This window comes from Adiantum capillus-veneris, chromosome 29 (genome assembly GCF_014529385.1).
Source record: "Adiantum capillus-veneris isolate H3 chromosome 29, ASM1452938v2, whole genome shotgun sequence".
NCBI classification, from domain to species: Eukaryota; Viridiplantae; Streptophyta; class Polypodiopsida; order Polypodiales; family Pteridaceae; genus Adiantum; species Adiantum capillus-veneris.
In genome coordinates this window covers 20178204-20186864 of record NC_140959.1, presented here as the reverse complement: position 1 = coordinate 20186864, position 8661 = coordinate 20178204, and the positions used below count along the sequence as shown (strand labels likewise).

General features: G+C 40.0%; 1 pseudogene; it reads left to right on the top strand.

Moving 5' to 3' along the window:
• Positions 1–635, top strand: LOC147418858 (outer envelope pore protein 16, chloroplastic pseudogene; annotated as a pseudogene).
• The last annotated feature ends 8026 nt before the right edge of the window (positions 636–8661 follow it).

Here is an 8661-nt window from a genome sequence, read left to right as displayed (position 1 = left end):
TTGACCTCGGCAGCGATCAGAGAGAGAGAGAGAGAGAGAGAGAGAGAGAGAGAGAGAGCACTGGTTTGGCTTCATTAGCAGGGACAGGAGATCAATCGTGTGCTTGTAAAGATGAGTGATTCCAGAGTTTACGCAAGCATTGACAAGGACAACGCAGAGTTCCTCGTAGACTTGGGCCATCCGCTCCTCAACCGTGTTGTCGACGGCTTCGTCAAAGTTGGAGGGGTTGGGGTTTTGCATGCTGCTACCCAAGATGCTCTTGCAAGAGGAGACCAACAAACACTCTCTTGAGAACATGGCGGGGAAAGAAGCGGTGCAATGGGGCTTGGTAGCTGGAGTTTACTCCGGAATGACATACGCCATGCAAGAAGCAAGGGGCACACATGACTGGAAAAATGCCTTGTTGGGTGGTGCACTTACAGGTGCTGCATTCTCTCTAACGGAAAGCAATGTGAAGCAAGACTCGGTGCTAAGGGAGGCCATCACTGGAGCAGCTATCGCTACTGCGTCAGAGTTTCTTCGCCATATCACCTAAAGAGCATGTGCACAATTGGCAATATGCACATAGAAATTTCGCTTGCATTCTGGATAAGCAACGAGCCTATGACCAAGCTTTCATCTGTAATTGAGTTTTGGTCTTTGTGAAGGACAAAAGAGAGAGAGAGAGAGAGAGAGAGAGAGAGAGAGAGAGCTGAGAGATACATTTTTGGGAAAATTACCAAAATATCCCTCTAATTTGAGGAAATTCCCAAAATACCCCTCAAATTTCAAAAATTCCCAAAATACCCTTGTATCTATTTTCGTTGGATTGTTCAAGATTTTCTAATCTTCATTCGTTTTTGACAATTGCGATCCGTTTTTGAGTGCTCAGCATGTAACTTGTCACCAATTTCCATCGCAAAAAAGGCAATTATGTCTAAAAATAATGAAGTAATCCATCTCCAAAGTCTACATAACCAACTCAAATTGTAGTTTTAGCATCTTGTACGATAGACAATCATTCTTCTTGTGAAGACCCACAAACAATTTTATTTTTCGAGAAATTTACTCTCACAACCAGGGGTATTTTGGGAATTTTGGAAAATTTGAAGGGCACTTTGGGAATTTATGACAAAATATCGGGGGTATTTTGGGAATTTTTGAAATTTGAGGGGTATTTTGGGAATTTCCTCAAATTATTTGGTAATTTTCCCTACAGTTTTTCGATTACCATCAGACTCGTTCTCAAGGTGCGTGCCATGCATTGCACATGCAACAAGGATGATGCCGATCAAAGGAGTTTGCACAAATCAATGCACACAATGAAAGTGCCCTCAACACCTTTCCCTTGCAGAAGTAGCATTGCGCACGCTACAAGGATGATGCCCGCCCCGACTACATACAAGAGTTGGGGTCCACCCCTTATAAATGAACTCGAGCATCGTCTCCATTAGTAGATGCAGCTGTCTGCACCGTTCAATACATGCAGCGAAAGTGCCCTCAACACCTCCCTCCCGTGCATGGCACTACCCTCCCCTTTGCAGACGGTGGCAACGTCGGCCAACGGTCGAACTACAAATATGTGCATGGTATCCCGTTGTCGTTTGGTATATTCAGAAGCTTCACTAGGCAGGGTTTAGCGTCATTTTCAATACGTCTTTTAAGGTACATAGCAAAAGGTGGCATTTCTAATGACTTGAACAATTTTGGCAAGTTTGCTGTCGTTTTCTGTTTTCTGTCTAGACATGAGAGAGAGAGAGAGAGAGAGAGAGAGAGAGAGAGAGAGGAACCAGTTTCTCAACTCTGAAAAACTTGGCAGGGTTGAGTTTGTAATGATAGCATTTCAACTAACAAACAAATCTTGCTAGTGATAGCAAAACTCTTCCAAGCCCAATATGCAAAACGTGCCTTATAGCAACATCGTGCTACTCTATCATGTCTCTCTCTCATCCTTTCCATTGCAGTCAAGAACTCCATGAAAAAATTGCAAGTAAATCCATGCAAGCAATCAAAGTTTCTCTCATCAGTAAAAACCTTGCTTTTTGAGCATGTGGAAGTGTTGTGAAAGACATCACTTATTCTTGAGATTGCCACACACACACACAACACGCGTGTGCGCGTAGAGAGAGAGAGAGAGAGAGAGAGAGAGAGAGAGAGAGAGAGAGAGAGAGAGAGAGAGAGGAAGAAGAAGAAGAAGAAAAAGTTATCACAATTGGAAATGTCCTCTCCTCCAAGGCTCATCTCTCCTTTGCACCCTAGCCCTTTACTTGTTAAGAAGGACGAGTTTCTTTTAGTCCACCTATGTGTAGGTTGTGCAAACATACATTTCGCTCACTATATTGTCCTATGTGAGATAACTATATCGCTCTCATAGATATGATTAGTACTATTATCTATTATTACTTTATATTTTAAAATTTTGGAATAGGAAATCTTTTTTTTGCTTCTCTCTAGTGTTAGTCACAATGATACTTGCGGTGTTCACCTTTGTTTACCTCACCTTTTTCCACATGCAAACTCAACTAACTAATGGTCTATACTTGCATGCCTTAAGACTTGTTCTCATGGGCTGACCAATAAGCTGACCAATAAGGGCTTGAACCCAACAATCCCCCCCTCAAGCCCGAACTGGACAAGCAACTCATGATACCTCGAGTTTTTGGTGTACTCGTCAACCGTGAGTTTTAGGTTTTCTCACAACCAAGGATTTGTGGTGTATCCATAACCTGGTGCTATATCACTAACCCCCCCCCCCCCTTGAACAGATAGGGTGTAGGCCAAATATGTGGCTACCAAAAATGGAGTTTTTGGTTCACTGCCAAACCTTGGGTTTATGGCGTACCCAGTAACCTCATGAGAGTGCAACAAAAAAGGGCCGAGAACTGATAAAAATTGGGAGGTCTTACCACTTATTTTTGTGGCAGTGTCTATAACCCGTACTATTTATTTTGACTAAACAACATGAAAAGAGTTGATCTAATTAATTTCCTCATCAACAGAATATATTGGAGATTCAATGTCTCCCTCAACCACATGAATTTGAGTTTTACCCTTTTGAAAGCACTTATTTGATGGATGATTTGTTTTACCATAGTGAACACAAGGATTCTTCTTGAAACAGTCTTTCGTCTGATGATTGTTGCGCCCACAAATGGAACAAGTTCTGGTTCCATTGAATGGTCGAGATGAAGCTGCTGTAGCAGCACATTTAGTGACTGCATATGCATTGGAAGTATCAGAAGAATTGGTGGGGGATACGGCATTCGAGACTGTATATGCAATGGGAATGATAGTAGAATTGGTACTAGGTACCCTGCGTTCTTCTTCCTGCAATGAATTGATGATACCATCCAAGGAGGGCAGCGGATCTCTCTCTTTTAAAACAGTAACAATCTGATGAAATTTGTCAGTCAAACTGTTTAACAAAATGGCTATGAGATCTTCTTCTGGTACTGAAGCTTCGATATAAACAAGTTGAGTTCTAATACTCTTCAGTCTATTGGCTAAAGCTGCAATGTTTTCATCTTCACGCATGCGGATGGAATATAATTCCATTTTTAAACTCATTTTTGAATACTTAGCTTTGGCACCAAAAAGCTTCTCTAACTCTATCCAGGCAGCACTTGAAGAATCAACATCGTCCAAATAATGAATAAAATCGTCTTCTAAGGAGGTTAGAATGATACCAAAAGCTTGTTCGTCTTTCCTTTTTAGCTCAACAGATAATGCCCTTGTAACTGCAGCGGATGTGCCGGATTTGTCGGCTGCGAGAGGCTTGACTACGTTCCATAAGTTTTTGCGCATCAAATAGCCTTTAGCTTTGATCTGCCAAGTATGGAAGCCCAATTCATTGAACTTGTCGACTTTTGATGCCATATTCAATATGCTTGATATGTCACAAACACGCCTTGCCAATTTAGCACTTGCAATCTGGAAATTCACCAATGCTTGATCTGCTAATCGATTGTCCGATTATTATGCTTGACGAGCACCGTGCTGCAGGGGCGAGGGTACCCAAGTGTGGGAATAGTGCCTTGCTTGAAATAGTAATTGAGGCTTATGCCGTAATAGTTATTTATCTCTCAAAGCTTTCATGTGGTAGTCAACAAGTTGTTTACCACAACAGTAGAGCTGCCTTCTCCCAAGTGTGTGTCCAAATGAGTGAGAAAAGATTCCTTTTATACAGTTTTGGAGTCCCAACCTTACCAAGCTTTCCCATACCTCCCAAGGGCGCCCCCTATTGCTATTTCTAAGTTGTAGAGGTGTCCTAGAACTCATTACTTGCTAATAATGGTGTCAAGTGACCATTTCCTAAGTCTTCTATACCAACTTAGGGTGTTATACCTCATGTGGCCCATGCTTAGAGCCATTCTTACCAAAAGAGATGGGTCCATGGCCATGGGTCATCCTATGGGCATCCATATACATGCACATACATGCCCATGCACATGCATACACACACAAACCTTATAATTATAAATGAACTCTAGTAACATTAGGACAAGGATTTAATTGTGCTAGGTGAGCATAGGTTATCAAAATTTGATTCTAAAAATTGTTATTGAAGTATGCGCTTGAGGACAATGACTTAAGGTTTCAGATGCACACACCTACTATATTTAGTATTTTTTGGAATAGATAGCTATTTTTATGGAAATTCAATCAAACTGTCATAAAATCTAATACCTAACCAACCCAAATGATTTTCTCATATTAAACCGATCATTTAATGTGGGAGAATAAACGGGAACAAGGGGTAGGATATAGACATGTGCTTATATATCTATCTCAACACGGGGCCAACGGTAATGGGGACCAAATGAGAGATGGTCTATCAAAGTGCATGGATAACCAATGGAGAATGAAGAACTTAGGGCTAGATTCATTGAAGACCTCCAATAGTTAGTGTAAAAGTCCTTTGACCTTAGGTAAGATAAGGTTGAGCTTGAGGTGGGAAGCCGACCCAAGCTTAAGGTTCTTGAGGTGCTTGACATGCTTGATGACTAAGGTGCTTGAGGTGTTTGACGTGCTTGATGATTGAGATACTTGAGGTTCTTGTCCTGCTTGAGATGCTAGGGTTTGTACTTAAGGTAGGAACCTGGCCCAAGCTTGAGGGGCTTAAGGGCCAAGCTTGTGGTGGAAACCGGGTCCAAAGTTGAGTGGCTTGAGGTATGTAAAAGTCAACACTAATCCCTACATGAAGGGAGAGAGCCCTACAGGAGGGGGGATGAGAGAGAACACCCACACACTCACTCAAGGCAAGCTTGGTACCAAGAAAGAAAAAAGGACATTTATCAAGTTCCTCCTCATGCTGCCCTCATGGTGTGCCTGAAGCCTATTGGTTAGCCACCCAAGGGGTCCAATGATAATTTGGAAGATTTAATTAATTGTTCTTACATTTATCAAGTCCTCTCTCTCAAAGGGGAAAGGGGGACACTTGTCCCAAGGCTACCCTTGTTACTTGATTTACCTCCTGCTTGTGATTGGCTAGGCCTGGAGGGGTCCAATGAACTTCAAGCATGAGCTACAAGGGGGGGTCGACCAAGGAAGCTAGGGGCATGCTTGGGGGGGTATACTCTCCTACACACATACACATACCCTCATTGTGTATTGTGCAAAGTGCAAGAGCTCCCTCTCCTTCTCCAAGCAAGTAGAGGTTGAGAGCCTACACCAACACTCTTGGCTATGGAATGAAAATCCAACCAAGAGCCATGATTTAATGCTTAAGCTTGCCATCTTCTCCATCTTCATTACTATGCTATTATGTATGCTAGCAAGAAAAGTGATGATAAGTGAGGAACTAGTTCTTTCTCCTATGCAATGTTTCTTCTTCCTCTTCCCTACCCTCATTCCCTGCTGGCTCTCTCCACCTTCGAAGGTGTTTGAGGTCTTGGGACTGAGGCTTGGAATAGTTAATTCTTTCCACAAAGTTTATGTTATGCTCGTGATGCATAAAGCTTTCCATATTCATTGCATCACCTAGGTCACAAGGAACACAAAGATTGTATTGTAACAAGTCTCTCTTGATGGGAGAAATATAATACAAATGCCTATTGGATGGGGGACCGGCTCCACATAAATCTGGTTCTCAATTTTGTCATGTTCTCTAAATTCTCTCTCTTGCAAAAGTATTGTTCATGCCAAGTTAAATAAATGCTATGTTTATGTTGCTATCTTCAAATATGCTCACCCGCTATGCTCACAAAGTAATTTCTCAAAAGTACTCTCTCTAATTTCCGCTACGCTGAAGTTAATAGGCCAATTCCATTAAACAAACAATTTACAATGTAGCCGCTCCAATGAGGTAGTATGGTTACTTGAAACAATGTAGCTCTACAAGGGGTCTAGCTAAACATAGAATGAATTTTTTCACATACATGTGGGCATAAAACTTCATGCTAGATTAGAAAACTCACATTTTGATTAAATTCTACTAGGTCTAGTTCTTCCCATGGTGCACAAAACCCATAGTGACATGTGCTTCTCTTAAGTATAAAGGGATATGAGAGGCTTCTATACATAACCTCAATATTCCATTAGAGACTTTGCGATACAATCTCTCACTAAGTAGTTGGAAATGATTAATTAGTTTTCTATAATCCATTCTTTCCTGATACATTTCCAGCGATCCTATGGTTAAAATTGGAATTATTCTCTCACTCCATCTAGGTACCATCTCAATTTTTAAGAGATGCATCCGTAAAATTATCTTCAACTCCCTTAGGCCCTTATCACAGTGGACAAGTCTAGAAAGGTGATCACTCGCAGGGTGCACTATGTAATCATGTTAATGTATAACGTGAGTTCGAAAGGAGGGGTTTTAATATGCAAAATAACTAGGCAATTTAACAAAGATACATTGAAATAAGGGGTTTTTATACTCAATTTTGAAAGAAATTCCTAAAATAAGGGGTCATTTTATTCATTCATACATGTTAAAAGAGGGGTTTTTTTAATACTCCGCGAATGCATGTTTTATAGGGGGGTACTAAACGGTGAACCCCCCGAGGGTGATCAGCTCTTTGATGGGTATTACTTTATCTACCACAAATGTAAAATCAAATTCTAGTAAAATGATGAATTATCACACTCTTGTCTATGTTTCATGGCTTGCTAACAAGATACAACAATGTTTGATGATCAACAAAGAAAATGAATCGATGATCAACAAAGAAAATGAATCGATTGGCAAGGAGGGAATTCATGAATTACTTCACTAGACAGATCATTCACAATCCTTTCCTTTCAATGGATGCCCAATTTTGTTTATCACTATTTAATTGGCAATTGACATAGAAAATTAGGAAGTCCATATTTTCTTCTCTAGGTTGTTCCAGTATACATCCAATGGAAAAAGTAGAGGCATCAACATGCTCATGGAAGATCTTATTGCCTTATCTAAGTTGCCTATACATCCAATGGTAAAAGCAGAAGCATCAACATGCACATGGAAGATCTTATTCCAATCAAGTGACTTAGGATTGGTGTGAATATGAATTTGGTCTCTCACAGTCTTTGTTCCAATCAATAGCCACTATCAAACTATAAAGATGTTTGGAAATTACCGCATACATGTAGATAAGATTTTTGTAAGAACCACAATGTTCTATAAGCAATTGAACTTCTCTAGCTCATTATGGACGTGGCATTTTCACAATCACCTTGATTTTATCCATATTCATGGATATTCCATTTGCTAGCACAATATATCCTAGGATCTTCCCTTGCCTAACCATGATTTAACACACTTCTTTAAGTTAGGGGGAAGGTTCCTTAGGTGTGACATTTCTCAAATAATTTTTGTAGATGTCCTATATGGTCTTCACACAATATTGAATGTACACACAAATAATCCATATAGATTCCTTAAAATACGCATAAATTTTCCCTAAAAGCAGTCTTTGGAAGGCAAGTGCATTTATCAACCCACACAATATGCAAAAATCCCCCACTTGGTTGCAAAAGCTGTCTTATATTGATCTTTTGGTTTAATAGACAATTGGTTATAACCTAAAAAAGTTGTCTAAGAAGCTATATGATTTCTTACTAGCCACTTGTTCCAAGACATGATCTCTAATGGAAAGAGGATAGTTCATTTTTTTGAGATTCATGCACACTCTTAACTTACCATTCTTTTTGGGTACTACATCAATTAGAGATACCCAATTAGTGTACTCTATCGCATATATGAACTCAAATTCATTCAACTTATCAATCTCTTCCTTAATCTTCTTTGTAAAGCTTACAATGTAAGTATATGGGCATTGTTTGCTTGGCTTCATTCAACTTATCAATCTCTTCCTTAATCTTCTTTGAAAGATTTCAATGTAAGTATATGGGTGTTGTTTTCTTGGCTTAGCATCTGGATTAAGAACAATTTTGTGCTGATAAATTGCAAGATCAACCCCCTTCAAGTCCCTATAAGATAGACCAATCAAATAAATCCTTACTTAAGGATCTTGATCAATAACTCTTCCTCATCAAGAGATAGATCAATAGCAATATATATCGGCTTGGGCTCCTCACCTAACTTTGCCAAGTCTATCTTTTAGTGTCCTTAGGTCCACTGTAAGATTTCCATGGCTCTACCTTTTTCCTAATGGATTGCTCAACGCGCCATGCAAATTGATTGTGAATTCTTTCAGATATGTGAATATGTTGTAGAAGGTTACATGCCTTAAA